Source organism: Pan paniscus, chromosome 15, assembly GCF_029289425.2.
Source record: "Pan paniscus chromosome 15, NHGRI_mPanPan1-v2.0_pri, whole genome shotgun sequence".
NCBI lineage: Eukaryota > Metazoa > Chordata > Mammalia > Primates > Hominidae > Pan > Pan paniscus.
In genome coordinates this window covers 105,028,244-105,048,420 of record NC_073264.2, presented here as the reverse complement: position 1 = coordinate 105,048,420, position 20,177 = coordinate 105,028,244, and the positions used below count along the sequence as shown (strand labels likewise).

At 55.9% G+C, this 20,177-nt stretch overlaps 1 long non-coding RNA gene across 1 annotated transcript in view; it reads right to left on the bottom strand.

Moving 5' to 3' along the window:
• Nucleotides 1–10,853: 10,853 nt before the first annotated feature.
• The window catches only part of LOC129393886 (uncharacterized), a 30,597-nt gene continuing 21,273 nt past the window's right edge, over nucleotides 10,854–20,177 (bottom strand). Inside the window, exon 3 of the long non-coding RNA XR_010109843.1 lies at nucleotides 10,854–12,052. This is a non-coding gene — a long non-coding RNA (uncharacterized LOC129393886). The remainder of the gene's footprint in view (nucleotides 12,053–20,177) is intronic.

Genomic DNA, 20,177 nt, shown 5'->3' with positions numbered 1-20,177 from the left:
ACGGGCCCCCATTCTCCCAATCTCAGCCCTTTGCCCCAGGTCCCCTGCTGAGGCCGTGTGGAGGCTGCCTCCGCCAGGAAGGAAAAAGAGACCTTGCTTCCACCCGCCCTTGGTGTCTGGGCGGCGTGAGTGGACCGGCCCTCAGGCAGCACCCCACTGAGCCATATGCGTGATCCCTCAGTCCCAGACCAACGTGTGCACTGGCGGCCTATTTCCCCCGTGTACACAGAGGAGCTGGCAGAGCTGGGCACTGCACGAGGTGAGTCATGTTCTCCTGGGGCAGAGCATTGAGGGCCATGGCCTCTAAGGGCCCACCAGCCCTCTGCAAGGCTGCGGCCTGGCCTACCACAGTGCCACCCGGGGGGGCTGGCTGTCTGCACCCTGCACCCTCGTCCCAGCCATGGGAGCTTGGACCCTCTGAGGGGCTTCCCAGGAGGCTTAGATGCCACAGATATTTGCATTGTATGAGGATTTGGGTTTAAAAAAAAAAAAAGGCCAGGTGCGGTGGCTCAGGCCTGTAATCCCAGCACTTTGGGAGGCTGAGGTGGGCGGATCACGAGATCAGGAGATCGAGACCATCCTGGCTAACACAGTGAAATTCTGTCTACTGAAAATACAAAAAAAAAAAAAAAACAGCTGGGTGCGGTGGCGGGCGCCTGTAGTCCCAGCTACTCAGGAGGCTGAGGCAGGAGAATGGCGTGAACCAGGGAGGCGGAGCTTGCAGTGAGCTGAGATCCGCCACTGAGCTCCAGCCTGGGCGACAGAGAAGACGGGGAGGGTGGGCCAAATCAAACACCATGATCTGCCTGGAAGTTTACATTTCACAGTGCAGCCTTTCACTTGAGAACCCCACGTGTAACTCACTGGAAGGTGGTAAAGGCTTATAGTGGAGGCTTTTGGTGAGGGAGGCTCCAGGCATGGCCCTGCCTCCTGCTCTGTGCCCGCAATTCCCATGAGCCTGAACTTGGGCCTCAGCCCCTCTGCCTCTCAGCCATGAGGCCCAGCATAGGCCCCGGGGAACAGACGGTGGACAGAGGGACGGCCGCTGGGAAGCATGGCAGGTGCTTCCTGTCCCTGCCAGGAGACCAGTGGCTGTGATGTCACTCTTGTGCTCTGGCCTAGTGGTGACAGCTCTGGTCATGACCCACTTCCCCTCAGGTGAGTCACCTGCACCTTCTTCTGCTCCTCAGGTCATCATCGAGCATGACTCACCTTCAGCACCGGCTGAGCGAGGCCCAGAAGATGACCAACTCCGTGGGGACCTGAGGTCAGGAGGCAAACGTGCAAGGTGGCTCATGCCTGTAATCCAACACTTTGGGAGGCTGAGGCAGGAGGATCACTTGAGCCCAGGAGTTTGAGACCAGCCTGGGCAACATAGTGAGACCAAAAAATATAAAAATTAGCCGGGCATGATAGCACACGCCTGTGGTCCCAGCTACTCAGGAGGCTGAGCTGGGAGGATCACCTGAGCCCAGGAGGTCAAAGTTGCAAATCACAGCACTGCACTCCAGCCTGGGTGACAGAGGAAGGCATGGTCTCAAAAAGAAAAAAGGAGACAAACATCACCAGGGGCCGTCCTACAGGAGCTTAGGGAGTTTCTGCTGCTGCCTCCTAGAGACCTTCCTGCAGGGTGTGGCTCTTTACAGTTTGCACAGCTAGGTCCCCCCGCCCCCATTCTCTCATGGAGTCTCCAGAGGGGCCTTGATGGCCTAGTCAGCAGGGCGGCCAGAACGCACTGCCAGTCTCCTAACTCTGAGCCCAGTGTCCTTTGGGTCGGCCAGGCTCAGCCCGAGCTGAGGGGAGAGGGAGGAGAGCCGGAGGCCCCACCAGACGGTGAGAGGAGTGAGGGCAGCAGCCAGGGTGGGTGCACAGCAGGTGCCAGGCCTGGAGGGCATTCATGAGCCCCTTTGAGGCCTTTGGTCTCACCTGCCTGGCAGGGAAAAGTTAGAGGTCAGAGGCAGCTGAGGAGGGCACAGCCTGTCTGGGTAGATGAGGAGGCAGAAGTGAGAAGGCACCATCCACCCTCCAGCTGGATGGGGCGGGAGACCCAGCTCCCACCAGGAGCTCTGAGCTTTCGTCTCACGGCCCTGGCAGTACCTGTCACGACAGGTGGAGGCTCAGGTGCGGACAGTGTGCTCACGCCCTCCTGGCTGGGAAGTCTCATGGGCCTTGACTTCAGGCTCCTGAAGGTCCTATCTGTTGGCTCCCAGGCAGAGGAGATGCCTGGCCTGTGGTGAGAGTGTGGGGTCCGGGTCCCCCAGCCCCTACTCCGCCTCACTGGGCCAGTTTCAGCTCTGTCAGTCGGTGCCTGGCTGGCCCCCCTCTCCCCAGAGAATCCCAGTGCCCCCTCCACAGTGTCCAGCCCAGACGCCTTGGTGGCCCAGGGGTACCCAGAGAGCAAAGGGGAGGGAGGCAGGGGGCAGCCAGGCTGGGCTTGGGCCTGCGGAAGCCCACCCTCAAGCCTCCAGGCAGATGGAAGGCGTGGTGCTGCCGCCCCCGGTCGTGCTCAGCCTGGCTGGAGCGTCTATTCTTACATCCACACTTCCTGCTTCTTTTCCGGTTCTAGGTAAAGGCTGAGGGGCTCTATGGGGCCTGGCTTCTCACCCAAGCCTGATCCCGCTTTCTGGGCAGAACCATGAAATGGGGGGCTCCTACCCACCTCCCCAGAGAGGGTCCTTCGGCTGCAGGGCGGCCTTGGGGATGCCTCTGCTTAGCAGCAGCCACTGCCCACATGTCTGTCTGTCCTGCACCCCACACTCCCCACCCCCAGATGCATTCTGTCACACGGCATCCTGCCAGACCCCGGGGAACCAGAGAGGAGGAAGGAGTGGGCTGGAGGAATCAAGAGGAGACTGCGTCGCTTTTTTGTTTGTTTGTTTGTTTTCACTAGAGACAGGGTCTCGCTGTGTTGCCCAGGCTGGAGTGCAGAAGCTGTTCACAGTCACGATCAGAGCACCACAGCCTCAAACAGGAATCCTGGGCTCAAGCGATTCTCCCGCCTCAGCCTCCCGAGTAGCTGGGACTGTGGGTGTGCAACACCTTGCCTGGCCTGGTTTTCTTTAAAAAGAACAATTCTGAGCTTTATCTCTGGCGCCCCTGGCTGTGGATCCACAGAAGCAGGGATCGCGTCTCTCTCACTTGGGGGGAATCTCGGTGAATTGTGAAATGCGTTCCTGCTGCGGCAGTGAAAACTGATACGGCCCCGCGGGGTTCACAGGTCACAGCCGTGGGGGGACGGTGGCTATCAGTTCTTTCGGCCACCAGCACTCAGACACCAGTTCGGGCGCAACTCAGGCAAAAAGAAGACTCTCCTGGAAGGAGGTGGAGTGTCTCCAGGTGAAAGGGGAGCTCACCCTTCCAGTCTGCAGCCTTGAAACTGGGGCCACCTCTAGGCAGGTCAATGTCTCCCTGAGGCACAGCCAGCTCAGTGCCGGGGCTCGTGATATTTCAGGAAGCCCATGGAAATGATTTCACTTACTCTAAAATCAGGAGAAAATGGACTTTTAGGTTGAAGAAAAGGTTTCTATGTGGACTCTTAACATATTCATTTTTCCATCAATGCAGTTACGGCCCTTCCTCATACCTACCCCACAAACCGGGGGCTCCTCCCTGGCCCATCAGGCTTCAGGAGGAGAGTCTGACCCTCAACTAGAGGCAGGGCCCACTGGGGGACCAATCGGCTGAAGCCCGTGGGACAGGATGACCCGGTCCAGACTTGGGCCATTCCATGTCAGGGACATTCCTGGAGAAGGGTAGGGGCTAGGAGCCCCCACAGTGGGCTCTACCCTGCCGTTGTGGTCCCCTGTGGTGGCTGCCATCAGAGTCTCCCACCTCCAGGCTGAGCCATGCCCTTGGTCTGCCCTCTGCCCTCTCACAGGTAGGCACCCACATGCAGGAACCTTGGGGCTGCAGGCGAGGGTGGGGCACTCGCCTGCTGGAGCAGGCCAGCAGAGGCGGCATGGCCATGGCCACTTTCGAGGTCAGCACCACCGGCCCTGACCTTGGCTGTGGGAGGACAAGGACGCTCCTGAGCATGCAGGAGTTTGCTGGAGGGACCATCGGAGGGAGACCTCCCCCAGGCTCCCTGACAGCTGGCAGGGAGCAGGCATGGGGGGGACTCTGGGCCAAAGGAATTTGGGAGATGGTATGAGAAGGGGCCATCCTTAGTGGCCGTGGATGGAGCCAAGGCCAGCCCCTTCTTTGGTCCCTGTTAGGTCCCCTGATAAAACCTCATCAGGCTGGGGCAGAGTCTACTGAAAGGATAGGGGAGTAGAGGCCAGGGTGCCCCCCACCGCGCTTCCTGGGAGTCCTGGATCAGCTTTTCTGAATGCTGGTTCTCTAACCAGAGCCTGGAGAAGGGACGGTAACATGAAGAGTTTGCAGCATTTGGTGGTCGAGGATCCATATGAAGGGCATCCGGCTTGGGGCTGGCATGCTGGGTCTTGTAGCGAAGCTGGTGACTGGCCTCCCTGCAAGGCCAGGGCCCCCTCCTCAGGAGCCACCACAGCCACCAGGCAGGAAAGTCCACTGTGGAGCCATCCAAGCCAGAAGGGGCCTCAGACATCATCGTTTTGCAGATGGGGAAATGGAGGCCCAGAGAGGGAAAATGATTAACCCAGGGACACACAGCAATTATGGCAGAACTGGGGCTGCCCCATGGGAGAACAATGGGCTTTGGGACAGGCTTTGGACCAGCTGTGGGACTCTGGGCAAACTCTTTCCTCCCTAAACCTCACTTCCCTCTTCTGTAAAGAAACCCAGCTAGGCATGGTGGCTCACGCCTGCAATCCCAGTACTTTAGGAGGCTGAGTGGTAATCCCAGTACTTTTGAGGCAGGAGGGTCGCTTGAGCCCAGGAGTTTGAGACCAGCCTGGGAAACATAACGAGTCCCTGTCTCTACAAAAATACAAAAATTAGCCAGGTGTGGTGGTGTGCACCTCTGGTCCCAGCTACTCAAGAGGCTGAGGTGGGAGAATCACTCGAGCCTGGTAGGTCGAGGCTGCAGTGAGCCAAGATGGTGCCACTGCCCTCCAGCCTGGGCAACAGACCAAGACCCTGTCTCAAAAACAAACAAACAAGAAAAAAAAAAAAAAAGAAAAAACTTCAAGGACCAAGCTCATGCATCGCTGGAGCAGTGCGGGGAGAAGGAGAGCGAGGAGAATCTTGAGACAAGATAGATTCTCAAACGGACATTTACAGAGCCCTCATTACTAGGCACTTGCCAAGTCCTTTGGGGGCATCTTGAGAATCTTTTTTAATTTTAATTTTATTTTGTTTTATTTTTGAGATGGAGTCTCGCTCTGTCACCCAGGCTGGAATGCAGTAGCATAATCTCAGCTCACTGCAACCTCCACCTCCCGGTTTCAAGCTATTCTCCTGTCTCAACCTAAGGAGTAGCTGGGATTACAGACGTGCACTGCCACACCTGGCTAATTTTTGTATTTTAGTAGAGACAGGGTTTCACCATGTTGGCCAAGCTGGTCTCGAACTCCTGACCTCAGGTGATCCACCTGCCTCAGCCTCTGGAGTAGCTGGTGTACACCAATATGCCTGGCTAATTTTTGCATTTTTGGTAGATACGGGGTTTCACTGTTAGCCAGGCTAGTCACAAACTCCTGACCTCAAGTGATCTGCCCGCCTCAGCCTCCCAAAGTGCTGGGAGAATTGTTTTCTAATTTAATTAATTTTTTTTTTTTTTTCAGAGATGTTCCTCAGGACTCAAACTCCTGGGCTCAGGTGATCCTCCTGACTCAGCCCCAGAGTAGCTGGGACTACAGGCATGCACCATCACCCTTGGCTTGGGAATCTTGAGGGGAAATGAACTAGCCCAGGCCTTCTGGGAGCCAGAGGAGGTCATGACAGACAGCAGGAGGCCGGGAGGCTCCCGGTCATGACAGACAGCAGGAGGCCAGGAGACTCCCAGGAGGAAAGTCTGGCACGCTGTCCCTCCCAGACCACAGCGGCTCTCCAGGCCCTGTAGTGGGACAGCCTCTCACCATCCCCCTGGCCTTGGAGTTTCTGTACATCCTGTGCCCTGCAGGCCAGGGTGCTCTTGCCCACGTGTCAGCCCAGGCCACCCACTGCAGACCCAGGAAATCTTCCAGACCTGTGGGAGCCCCTCATCCCCACCCTGTGTGCACTGTGCACCTGGGGCACACCCAGGGCACCTTCCCAAGTGCTGACTATGCCCGGGCACCTGGGCTGCGCCATCTCACCCTCACAACCACCCTTGAGGCAGGTGCCCTGATTCTTATCCCTGTCCACAGCTGAGAGAAGCCAAGCTCAGGGAACTGGGTCGCAGAGCAGCGGCAGGGGCTGCATCAGGTCTGTCTGTGTCGCCTCGACAAGCGCAATGTCCCGTCAAGGCAGCTTCTGAAGTGGGCCTGCCCTGCCTGCCGGTCTCTGAGACAAGCTCCCTGGGACTGGGCTGGAGCCGGTTGGTCTTTGTGGTGTCCAGGGACTATCTTGCGTGCAGGGCAAGGTTAACCAGGTCCCTGCCAAGACTACGGCTCACATGTGGCATCCCTACCCAGCCCACTGCCCTGCAGGAGTGGCTCCACTTGGCACTGAACTGGAGTAGGCTGTACAGTTCTGTCCCAGGCCAGGAGGGGAGGGCCTGAGGCCAGGTGCAATTCCCCAGGGCTGGTCCTCACAGGTCCTCCCATGGTGTTAGCAGGGCCCCAAGGCCCCCACCCAGGCCCGAGGCCTCCTTGCTGTTCCATCTGGCCCCAGGGTGCAAGCGCTGCATTTGGCACTTACATAAAGCATTCAGCAGGCACTCAGCCTGGGCAGGGCCGGGGAGTGGGAGGCAGCTCCTAACATCTGGAGAACATCACCTCCCTGTCCTACATGCTGGAGATAATACAGCTTGTTTGTCTGGGGAGATGCACCTTCCTGGCTATGCCCAGAGCCGGCGGGGCTTTTATGCAATCGAGTGTTTTCAGTGATGACCCTGGAGAGCCACCCCACTTTGGGGGTGAAGGAGGGCCCACACTCAAATATTTTCTGTATTGTAAGTTATTTAATCCCTCTGGAGTGGATCTCTCCCAATGATGTGAAATAAACCAGCTTTCTCTCTTGAGAGTTGTCCAAACCCTATGTACAGAATAGTCTACCCTTTCCCCCACAGATCTGCAGAGCCAGCTCTTTGTGGGTCAAGTTCTTTAAGAGTTTAGGTTTGATCCTAAAAGTAGCAGAGACCAGTAAGCCACTCTAATCCAGGGGGCTGTAGCCTGAGCAGAGGACTGTGGCAGGGCAAGCTGGGCGGTGGCTGCTCTCAGCTGGGGTGGGGTGGGGGGGATGAGGAGGCAGCAGGGAGGCAAAGGAGGGGCAGGCTTGGAAATAACCTGGGGGGTCTGTTCCCAGTGAGGTCCTGGCTGTCTCCCCTGGGAGCGTTTCTGCAGGCAAGGTCTGCTCTTGGGCAGCTGGGTCTGGCTTCCCTGGCAGGGCCAGGAACGGGGCCTGGAGCCCTGCACGAGACGGATCTGACTGGGTGTCCTGCCTGAGAGCGCCTTCATTTCCCGGATTCCAGGAAGGCTCCCAGAGGGGCAGCGCGCAAGCCCTCAATAGGGGTGTGCGCATCCTGCAGCTCCCGCCAGCCCTTCCGGTGGCCAACAAGAGGCCGGGTGGAGTTTCTGGGAGTGTGTCTGGCCATCCGGAGTCAGGGGCTGGCAGGCAGGAAGGCCCCAAGTTCAGCTAGGCCCCGAGCCTCCCAGAACAGCAGGGAACCGAGGTCCAAGAACCAGCCCGCCGTCACAGAGCAGAGCCACCAAGGGAGAGCCCAGGGCTGCTGGGGGAAAACGGGTGGTGGCGGCCAGTGCCTGGCTGCTGGCCCTGGCCCTCTGTGTGGCCTGGACCCTTCGGCCCCTCCCTGTCTGAAAGCTGCTGGCTGACCGGCTCCACGTTCCAGGTGTCCAAGGCCATGCACAGCCACGTGCTGACCGTGAAGTTGTCCCTGAGCCCAAGCATGCCGACCAGTTGGCCTGGGCACTGCCACGGCAGTGGAGGGCAGCACAGACACAGGCTGCAGGCGACAGGCCTGCCCAAGGGGGAGTTGGCAGCGCACCAGAGGCGAAGGCAGATTCTGAGTTTGCAGCCTCAGCTTCCTGGGGCGGGGGGCAGAGCTAGGGAGGCAGAAATGTGGGAGGGCAGGAAGATGGGGAGAGGCCAGAGGGTTCTGGATGCCTCTGTAGAAAGGCTGGTGGGGTCCCCTTGCAACACTGGCCCTTGGGCACTCAGCATTCAGGCGGGGCCATGGAGGCAGGCTGCACCAAGACGGAGGTGACCAGCTGTAGGGTGGACTTGGGGATGAGCTAAGGAGGCACAGAGAGGGAGGGCTGTGCCCAGGGAAGAATGACTGGGGACCCTAAGAATGAAGCCCAGGGAGGAGGGGGCGTCCCATGCGGGAGACATGGAGTCCCATCACCACACCTGCCAGTGGGCCTCTCTAAATCGCCCCTACCCTTCCAGCCAGCTGCCCCCGAAATGCTGGAGCAGCAGAAACAGCGCAGCTGCTGGCTCTTGCTGGGAGGCCCTGCTCCCGACAGAGCTGTCCTCAGGAGAGGGCAGGGGAATGGGGTTATAGGGAGCATCCAGCCAGCTGTCTCAGAGGTTGGGGGAAGGAGAGAGAGGAGGCTTGGGCTGTGGATACCCACTGGTGACTTCCAGCAAACAGCTCAGGATGAAAAGGGCTGACTGGAGCACTAGCTCCTCCCATGACGAAGGGAGGTGGGCATTGCTGCTGGGCGACCCCTGGCCCGGGCTAGGAGGGTGGGGGAGCCATTCATCCCAACAGCTTCTCATTCGGTGACCCTGAAACAGGGGGCAAAGCAGGCGTCAGCGTTTCCCGAGCATTTCCTCTGGTGGATCTGCAGCACGTGGGCACGCTTCCAGGGCACTCTGCCAGTCCCCAAAACCACACACGGGGTTGCCACAGAGGGGACTGAAAACATACTGAGCAGCTTCAGTGCTGGACCACAATTGTAAGCACATTTTCTAGCGGCGATTTCACGGTCCTCGAAAGGTGAGTCCCTTGGGTCCCTCCCAAGAAGCCCCAGAGGCCGAGAGGCCAGTGCTGGTTAATGGACCTCACTTTATTCCAGCTTTATTAGCTAATGGCAGCTAAAAGTGATTTTACACAAAATAATGTGTGGGAGATCATTGTTCCCGGGCACAGGTCCCAAATTCCAGCCCACGACCGAAGGCCAAACGTGCCCGTTAATGATTAAACCTCTGGAGTCAGTGCTCAGGGACACAGGCAGGGAGCAGCCCAGAGAGCTGCCGGTCAAGGTGCCCGGCCGGGTGGGGGTGGGGCAGCAGCCAGGCCCCGCCCAACAGGAACCAGTTCCTGCCCAAAGCAGGAGGGGAAAGGCTTTTCCACCAAGGGAAAGCTAAATATTGTCTAATTCCGGCACCCAGGATGACACACAGGCTTCCCATTGTCTGCCGCACAGCAGGTCTCGGCCACGGCCCAGGTTGCACCCGTGTGAGGTCAGGGAGGGTGGAGCATCCTGGGGAGGGGGCCTGCCCCCACCGTCTTCCTCTGCACCGAGGCACATTCTTGGGAAAGGTCTTATGTTGCCAAAAGGGCTTAACCACATGACATGAGTGAGCGTAGGTGGGCACCGGTGAGGAAAAGCCATCCTTGGCAGCAGAAGCCGGTGCAGGGGCAACGCTTCAGACCACAAGAAGCGAGCTCTCCACGGTGGCCGAGGGCTTTTCCACTCGGCGAGCCTGGGCACCAGTCCCAGCTCTGCTACCTTTTCGCTGTCGTAGGATATCTCAGTTTCCTCCTCTGTAAAATGGGAACGTGGTACCTGACCTCAAGGTCACCAAGAGGTCTACCGAGTGGCCCCTGTGAAACACACAGTGCCGGAGCCCTGGTACCTGCAAGCTCTCAATACCCGGCGATTACGTTTATTACAATTAGGATCACAAGATTCTGTTCCTTTGCGAGATCCTTTCCAACCGCACTTTCATGTCAGTGTTCGTTTGCAGGTTGATGTTGGACCGTATTTATATTCAGTGTTTGGGGCTGACCGGGAAGAAATCTGAAAGTGGAAGAGAAGGGAAGGCACTGGTAACCTCGTCTTCCCAAGAGGAGGTCAGAGGTGAGTGTGAAAGTAAACATATTCTTTTTTTTTTGAGACGGAGTCTCACTCTGTTGCCCAGGCTGAAGTACAATGTCACCATCTCAGCTCACTGCAAGCTCTGCCTCCCGGTTTCAAGCAATTCTCCTGTCTCAGCCTCCCGAGTAGCTGGGATTACAGGCCCCCACCACCACGCCTGGCTAATTTTCGTATTTTTAGTAAAGATGGGATTTTAGCACGTTAGCCAGGCTGGTCTCGAACTCCTGACCTCTGGTGATCCGCCTGCCTCGGCCTCCCAAAGTGCTGGGATTATAGGCGTGAGCGACTGCACTTGGCCTAAAAGCTCATTATTGAAAGCCACTCAGTTACAGAGCGAGACGACCTCAGAAAGCAGAGGAAATGCGCCCGCTTTAAGTTTTTCTTATATGGGGGTCTTATCTGTATAAAGACTAAACTAAGCTGTGCCCATGTGCGCGGGTGGGCTGATAGCATGACAGAATTTATTATTCGGTTGATTTAAAGAAAACTATCCTTGACATTTTAGTATGCAAGTACAAACAGCATAAGTAGAATTATCTTGAAAGCATATATTATTGTGTCTATCAGAACATCTGGACTTTTCATCGTTGTGGGAGTGTGTCCTTGCAGGTATTTTTAAGCTGTTTTCTCATTTGTAAATATCTCAGTACTATGTGACTGCAAGGAATGTCCTTTACTAGTTTTAAGATGAAGTTTGTTTTAAGATGGGGTGACCCTGGCTCTCCTAGGCTCTTGTTTCCCTAATAGCAGAAAGAATATTATTTAAAGTTACCAAGGGCCGGGAGCAGTGGCTCATGCCTGTAATCCCAGCAATCTGGGAGGCTGAGGCAGTCAGATCACTTAAGTTCAGGAATTCAAGACCAGCCTGAGCAACATGGTGAAACCCCGCTCTGCAAAAATACAAAAAGTAGCTGGCAGCATGGTGTACGCCTGTAGTCCCAGTCACACAGGAGGACTAGGTGGGAGGATCGATTGGGCCCTGGAGTTCGAGGCTGCAGTGAGCTGTGTCCACACCACTGCACTCCATCCTGGGTGACAGAGCAAGACCCTGTCTTTAAAAATTAAATTAAAACATACGCCGGGCGCAGTAGTTCAAGCCTGTAATCCCAGCACTTTGGGAGGCTGAGGTGGGCGATCACCTGAGGTCAGGAGTTCCAGACCAGCCTGGCCAACGTGGTGAAACCCCATCTTTACTAAAAATACAAAAATTAGCTGGGTGTAGTGGTGCGCGCCTGTAGGCCTAGCTACTTGGGAGGCTGAGGCAGGAGAATCACTTGAACCCGGGAGGCAGAGGTTGCAGTTAGCTGAGATCACGCCACTGCACTCCAGCATAGGCAACAGAGAGAAACTGTCTCAAAAAAAAAAAAAAAAAAAAAGTCTGGGCGTGGTGGCTCACACCTGTAATCCCAGCACTTTGGGAGGCTGAGGTGGGCAGATCACCTGAGGTCAGGGGTTCGAGACCAGCCCAGCCAACATAGTGAAACTCCGTCTCTACTAAAAATAGAAAATTAGCTGGGCGTAGTGGTGGGCACCTGTAATCCCAGCTACTCGGGAGGCTGAGGCAAGAAAATCACTTGAACCCAGAAGGCAGAGGTTGCAGTGAGCCGAGACTGTGCCGCTGCACTCCAGCCTGGGCAATAAGAGCGAAATTGCATCTCGAAAATAAAAAATAAATAAATAAATAAAGTTACCAAAAAAGCAGTAGAAGAAATAAAAATAATTACATTAACAATAAAGTTTGTAGGGTAATGTGATGTAGCTGAATTCCCATCTTTCACATGGAGGAGTCAGTAGTGTCTAAAATGTGGTAAGTCGGAGAAAAGAGACGCTGTGCATGGCGCAGAGCTGTCCAGGTCATTGTCAGCAGAACTACACACAGCAGGAGTCAAAGGAAGCAGCTCTTGGGGAGACCCTGGGAAGAAAAACTGGGGTGGGGAGGTTGGGGGCACAGTGTTACTTCCCATCATAAACATCTCTGTGTCGACCGGGTGCGGTGGCTCACGTCTGTAATCCCAGCACTTTGGGAGGCCGAGGCGGGTGGATCACGAGGTCAGGAAATCGAGACCATCCTGGCTAACACGGTGAAACCCCATCTCTACTAAAAATACAAAAATTAGCCGGGCATGGTGGTGGGCGCCTATAGTCCCAGCTACTCAGGAGGCTGAGGCAGGAGAATGGCGTGACCCGGGAGGCAGAGCTTGCAGTGAGCCAAGATCGCGCCACTGCACTCCAGCCTGGGTGACAGCGAGACTCCGTCTCAAAAAAAAAAAAAAAAAAATCTCTGTGTCACTTATGACTATGACTGTTTTGCTTTCATTCAAAGGACACTTTGTTGGCCAGCTACGTTGGCTTGCGCCTATAACTCCAGAATTTTGGGAGGCCAAGGCAGGAGGATGGCTTGAGCCCAGGAGTTTGAGATCAGCCTGGGCAACACAGTGAGACCCTATCTCTATTACAATAATATAATTTTTAATATGTTTAAGTATAAAATTATTTTTTAAAAAAAGATGCTTTGTTGATTTGTTTGTTCGTTTACAGACAGGGTTTCTTTCTGCTACCCAGGCTGGAATGTAGTGGCAAGATCACAGCTCACTACAGCCTCAAACTCCCTGCCTCAAGCAATCCTCCTACCTCAGCCTCCCGAGTAGCTGAGACCATAGACGTGCATCACCACTTCTGGCTACTTTTTTAAACAACTTTTTGTAGAGACAGAGTCTCACCGTGCTGCCTAGGCTAGTGTGGAACTCGTGGCCTCAAGTGATCCTCCCACCCTGACCTCCCAAAGCACTGGGATTTCAGGCCTAAGCCATCATGCCCAGCCAAGACACTTTGTTAATTATAAAAATGTTTGGAGTCATCAACAATTTCAGAACTAAAAATGTAAGTTTGCAAAAAGATCGGGTTCCATTTACCATTTGGCAGAAGCCCCAGAAGAGAAGGTGTCTGAAACCAGCAGGCAGCTTGAGCCTCAAGAAACCATCTGCCTCCCTGGTACTTCTGCCACTGGTTCTTGGTCCACCTGTGGAGCCGTGAGGCTCAGGAGGGGTGTCCTTGCCTACTCCCAAGGGACAGTCCTCTAAATATTCAAAGGCAGCTCTCCTGCTCCCCTGAGCCTTGTCATCTGCAGGGTAAACTTTACCCACCTCTCCAGCTGTTTTATGGACAGCCTATATGATTCTTTCTGGCCAGAAACCCCAGCAAATCAGCATAAACAGGGAGACAGGAGTGGTCCTCTGGCTGCTGCTGAGAACACACCATTCACCCACCCATCCACCCACCCATCCACCTATCCACCCACCTCCCCATCCACCCACCCGCCCAACCACCCATCCACCCACCCAACCACCCATCCACCCATCCATCAACCACCCATCCATCTACCCACCCATCCACCCATCCACCCATCCATCTACCCACCCATCCACCCATCCATCTACCCACCCATCCACCCATCCATCTACCCACCCATCTATCCAACCACCCATCCATCTACCCACCCATCCACCCATCCACCCATCCATCTACCCACCCATCCACCCACCTATCCACCCATCCATCCATCCACCCATCCACCCACCCATCCACCCATCCATCCATCCACCCATCCACCCATCCACCTATTTATCCACCCACCCACCCATCTTTTTTTTTTTGTTTGAGACGTCTCACTCTGTTGCCCAGGCTAGAGTGCAGTGGCATGATCTCGGCTCACTGCAGCCTTCGCCTCCCGGGTTCAAGCAATTCTCCTGCATCAGCCTCCTAAGTAGCTGGGATTACGGGCACATGCCACCATGCCTGGCTAATTTTTTGTATTTTTTTTTCTAGTACAGATAGGTTTCACCATATTGGCCAGGCTGGTCTCAAACTCCTGACCTCAGGTGATCTGCCCGCCTTGGCCTCCCAAAGTGCTGGGATTACAGATGTGAGCTACCATACCTGGCCATCCACCCACCCATCTATCCGTCTGCCCACCCACCTATTCATCCATCCATCCATCCACCCACCCCACCCCCCACCCACCTGTCCATCCATCCATCCATCTATCTACTCACCCACTCATCGACCCATCCATCCATCCATTCACTCACCCACCCATGCACCTGTCCATCAATCCATCCATCCATCCACCCATCCACTTGTCCATCAATCCATCTATGCATCCACATATCCACCCACCAACCCACCCATCTATCCATCCATCCATCCATCCATCCATCCAACCATCCAACCATCCACGTACCCATCCATCCATCCATCCACCCACCCACCTTTCCATTTATCCATCCATCTGCCCATCTATTCATCCACCTGTCCATCCATCCATCCATGCATCCACCCACCTGTCCGTACACACACACATCTGCCCACTCATCCGCCGGCTCATCCATTCATCTACCTACCCACCTACCCACCCTTCCATCTGCCACTTCCTGATACCTTCTCAGAGCCAGCACCATGAGCTCTGTCCTTACAGAACATCGAATGCAAGGGCCAGACTGACCTGTAAGCCAGCAATGACCACATGGGATGAGCAGTGTTGGGTCAGCCCCAGACGCAAGAACATCAAGAAAGACTTCCTGTTTGGGGGAGACCGTGAGGAAGACACTTGAATAACCAGTCTCAGGTTAGGGCAGCAGAGAGCGGGAGAAGCAGGGGGTTGTCCATATGGCCAAGTCTGACCAACTCAGGGGTCAGGTCAGAGAAGAACAACGATGTCACCAGTAGTAGTGATTCTACAGCAGTCTCCAGCCTCCTTCTGCAGACACCCTCCCCAACCTCAGGAAAGGCTCTGCAGCAACAAACTCAGCTTTGGAGCCCCTCCTGCTTGTGTCCTGGCCTGCTTCTCCCACTGAGTGTTCAACCTGGGGCAATGAATTCCCTTCCTGAGCCTCCAATCGCTGCCTGTATAAATGAGAAACAAGGCTGAGTCTGGTGGCTCATGCCTGTAATCCCAGCACTTTGAGAGGCTGAGGTGGGTGGATGGCTTGAGCTCAGGAGTTTGAGACCATCCTGGGCAACATGGCAAAAACCTGTCTCTACTAAAAATACAAAAAATTAGCCAGGCGTGGTGGTACGTGCCTGTGGTCCCAGCTACTCGGAAGGCTGAGGTGGGAGTATCGCTTGAGCTAGGGAGGCAGAGGTTGCAGTGAACCAAGATCGCGCCACTGCACTCGAAAAAAAAAAAAAGGCTGGGCGTGGTGGCTCATGCCTGTAATCCCAGCACTTTGGGAGGCCGAGGCGGGTGGATCACGAGGTCAGGAGATCGAGACCATCCTGGCTAACACGGCGAAACCCCATCTCTACTAAAAATACAAAACATTAGCCGGGTGCGGTGGCGGGCGCCTGTAGTCCCAGCTACTCAGGAGGCTGAGGCAGGAGAACGGCGTGAACCCAGGAGGCAGAGTTTGCAGTGAGCTGGGATCGCGCCACTGCACTCCAGCCTGGGCGATAGAGCAAGACTCTGTCTCAAAAAAAAAAAAAAAAAAAGGAAAAAAGAAAAGAATTGTGAAATGTTCTTGGGGGTTTGTGTGACAAGGGTTTATTGAGCACCTGGTATATGTCAGACACAGTTCTACACCCTGGGATACAGCTGTGAGCCGAAGTCTCGCCCTCGAGGCCCTGTGAATTAGAGTGAGCATCAAAAGCATGCAGCGCAGCAGGGCTCAAAAACCGGCAGCCTCAAGAAGTGTTGCCTTTTTTTTTTTGAGACAGGGTCTCACTGTCACACAGGCTGGAGTGCAGTGGCAAGAACATGGTTCACTGCAGCCTCTACCTCCCCAGGCTCAAGTGAACCTCCCACTTCATCCTCTTGAGTACTTGGGACTACAGGTGTGTGCCAAGCCCGGCTAATTTTTGTATGTTTTGTAGAAATGAAGGCTGGGCATGGTGGCTCACACCTGTAATTCCAGCACTTTGGGAGGCCGAGGTGGGCAGATCACTTGAGGTCAGGAGTCCAAGACCAGCGTGGCAGACATGGTGAAACCCTGTCTCTACTAAAAATACAAAAATTAGCCAGGCATGATGGTACGTACCTGTAATCCCAGCTACTCCGGAGGCTGACCCAGGAGAATCACTTGACCCTGGGAGGTGGAGGTTGCAGTGAGCCGAGATCGTGCCACCACACTCCAGCCTGAGTGATAGAGCGAAACTCCATCTCAAAAAAAAAAAAAAAAAAGTCCGGGCGCAGTGGCTCAGGCCTGTAATCCCAGCACTTTGGGAGGCCGAGGCAGTTGGATCATTTGAAGTCAGGAGTTCAACACCAACCTGGCCAACGTGGTGAAACCCCATCTCTACTAACAATACAAAAATTAGCCGGGCGTGGTGGTGCACACCTGTAATTCCAGCTACTCGGGAGGCTGAGTCAGGAGAATCACTTGAGCCTGGGAAGTGGAGGTTGCGGTGAGCCGAGATTGTGCCACTGCACTCCAGTCTTGGCTACAGAGTGAGACCCTGTCTCAAAAAAAAGAAATGAGGTTTCACCAAGTTGCCCAGGCTGATCTCGAACTCCTGGGCCCAAGCAATCTGGCAGCTTCAGCCTCCCAAAGTGCTGGGATTACAGGCATGAGCCACTCCGTGTAGCCAAATGTCACTTTCTTAACAACAATGCAGATGCAGGACCCCCCACTGCACACAGGGCCCTGGGCCTGCCTCTGGAGGGGATGCCATGAGCCCCTCCAGCCCCTTCTTCAGCTGTTGAGGAATGTGCGCCCACAGATTCTGTTGGTGGAGACTTTCTGCTGAGCCGGCTGCGGTTCTGGAAACCCCCTTTCCCCCTTAAAAAAAAACCTTCAAGGCCTCCTAGCTATGGCCTGCGGAGGGGGTAATAAACATGAAGGAGATGTGGCTCTTCCTTCCCACAGGCCTCAACCTGCTCGTTCTGTTCAGCCTCCTCCAGCTCAGGGAGCAGGACCGCGGGCCACAGGTCGCATGGCTGCGGGAAGAGTCCATCCTGCAATTGATAGGAATAGATCCTGCGGCCGAGTTTGGCCAAGCTGTTGATGGCCACTATGGAAGTGACCTCCGCAGACGGCACATCTGACTGGCCCCGGATGCTCACTCACAGCCACGGCACTGCCCAGACACGGGGCCTTCTTCCATAAGACCCGGAGGCCTGGCCTGGAGGGCCTGGATAAGCACGCGGCAGGCTGGGCGTGTGGTGGGCACCCACCCAGGGAGGGGCGGGGGAAGCTGGATGTCGCCGCAGGAAAGGCCCAGGCTCGCCTTCTTGTCAAGTTGCCATTGTCACCAAGTCCAGGACACAGCATCAGAGAAGAAGGTGGCTGCGGCAGGCAAGGCCCGGGCTGGGTGGGGGAGGGGCGCCGGGGGAAAAGAGCACCGACCCGGTCTGGGAGAACAGAAGCCCCCCAGCAGGAAGGAAACGTGGCGGGCAGGAGGTGCCCTCTGGACTCAGGAAAGGGAAGAGGCGGTACCGGCCACGCCCAGGCCACGCCCCGATGCCACGCCCCCCGTGGGTGGCGGGGCACCTGGGCGCTCCAGAGCCCAGGGCGCACCCTCAGCCAAAACCCTTGTCAAGCGTCCTGAAGCCGGCTGGCCGCCCGCCTGTCCCTGCCGCGTCCCCCTCCACCGGGAGGGCAGGAAGGCGCGCCCGGCTGCCTCTGCTTGGCTTCTCCAACGTCCCCCCAGCCGGTGCGCGCTCACCCCTACACTGGGCCTTCGCAGGTTCAGGGCGCTGGGGGCGACCACCACCCCGACGTGGCTCTCCCTGCCTGGGACCGTCACAGGCCCCCGGGAAGGGTCTGCCGGGATGGACCGTATCTGAGCCTGGGCCAGGGTCAGTAGAAGGTGTTCTACTACCTAGACAGTAGAAGGTATTCAGGAATGGAGAGAGCCAAGGCCTGCCCACTTGCTCGCCCCAGGGAGCACCTTCTCCCCAGGAAGAGGCTCTGCCTGAGTGGCTGCTCAGGGCCTCTTATCTGAACCCTCCTGGGAACAGGAAGCCCTGAACCCTGGACCTAGGGATGGCTACAAACATAGGACAAGAACACCAGCCACAAGCCACCACAGTGGCTGCCACCATCGACCTGCACCTTCCTGGGGACTGTCACTTTTTTTTTTTTTTTAACAGGGACTGATCTCTGCTTACTGCAGCCTCCACCTCCCAGGCTCAAGAGACCCTCCTACCTCAGCCTCCCCAGTATCTGGGACTACAGGCGCAAGCCACCATGCCTGGCTTTTTTTTTCAATTTTTTGTAGAGATGGGGTCTCAATATGTTTTGCCCAGGCTGGTTTTGAACTCCTGAGCTCAAGCGATCCTCCTTCCTGGGGCTCCCAAAGTGCTGGGATTATAGGCTTGAGCCACAGCGCCCAGCGCATTAGGGAAGCAGGAGCCCAGGACAGCCAGAGCAATGCCATTGTAAGTTCATCTCCATCCTGAGACTAACAAGGCACATTCCTTGCCAGCCACAACTTGTGGTCGCAAGAAGCTTACAATTAAGGGAACAGCCTAAAGATACCTGCAAGGACTCACTCCTACAAGAGAAAGTCCAGATGTCCCCATACTCGTAACAACATATGCTTTCGAAATAATTACAGCTATCATTAGATGTACTTACACTAAAGTGTCAAGGATAGTTTTCTTTTTGTTTTGGTTTTTGGGTTTTTGGGGGGTTTTTAGGTTTTGTTTAGACAGGGTTTCGCTCTGTTGCCCAGGCTGGAGTGCAGTGGCACTATCATAGCTCACTGCAGCCTCAGCCTCCTGGCCTCAAGTGATCCTCCCACCTTGGCCTCCCAAAGTATTGGGATTAGCCACCTCGCCTGGCTTGTTACTCCGTTAACAAGTGATTCCACCTGACCAGCCAGCATCCAGGGGGATTGCGCCCAGGGAGGATGGTACCAGGGCCCCTCACAGTGGTCAGAGCCAGGAATGGGCCTGGGATGGCCACGCTCCAAGGTCCAGCTGACAGCCCCAGACAGCAGGGAGGGCAGGCCTCAGGGCAGAAGGTGACCAGTGGCTGGGACCCAGACCAAGGCTGCAGCCCTGAGGTGCCACACAGGGTCAGGCAGACAGGGACCAACAAGAATGGTACAAAAGGGAAGGGACCCGGCCAGTTGGATGGGCTGTAAGAGGGTTCTGCGCAGAGCCACCTAGCAGGAACCAACCTGGTCAAGACCTCTGGCCTCAAATCTGGCTTGGCTCCTGCGACTGAGCTGGAGCCCAGCAGGGGAATGGGGAGAGTAGGACCAGTCATGTGGCTCTAGGGATCCTGTGGCAGGGAGCCAGGCCAGGCCTGAGACTCCCTCTGCAGGGGTCAGAGGCCCAGTTCTGGGCCCCACGTACCAGCCTGTGGCCAACCTCTAGGCTTTTCTGACCAAGGCCAGACTTTTCCTATAAGGTCCCCTGAGACCAGGCCTGGAGGGAGTTGGACGGTGGAGCCTCAAGAGCCCACATCTTGACAGGGCCCCGCACTACCACCTCCTGTCTATGGAACACCCCATCCCTCCTCTCTTCAGGGCAGTTCAGACATTGAAGGAAGAGACAAAGAGCCTTGAATGTCACGAAAAGGAGGTTGGACTTTATCCTGCGGGCAATCAGAAGCCAGAAAGGTTTCAGGATGGATGGGCTGATCAGATTTGAGTTTCAACAGGCCACTGTGTGAGTATGCGGAAAGGGTGTGGCTGGGGACAGGAACCCCAGTGAATGGCACTGCTGTCCATGAAGAGGGGCAGCAGGGGCCTGGGCTGTGCAGGGACCAGGGGGTACAGCAAAGGGGCTGGTGTCCAGAGAAAGCCCAGGGATGCCCCGGGACAGTCGTACCACCATGAGTCTTTGGGCCCTGTCCCTTTCCTTGAAGACCCAGCAGAGCGAGTGCTGCTTGATTTCCCAGAAGCCCTTTGTGGAGAGTAACTCGCCCCATCCCCCACCCCTGCCACACAGACTGCTACAGACACCCAGACACCGGAGCTCCAGCCCGGGCAGGCTGCAGGATGCCCAGCCGTGTCCCCAGGATGCCCTGCACGCTGTCCTGAAAACTAACCTGTAACTGCAGCTCTTGGAGCCTTCCGGAACCCAGATCCCCACCTGAGATCAAA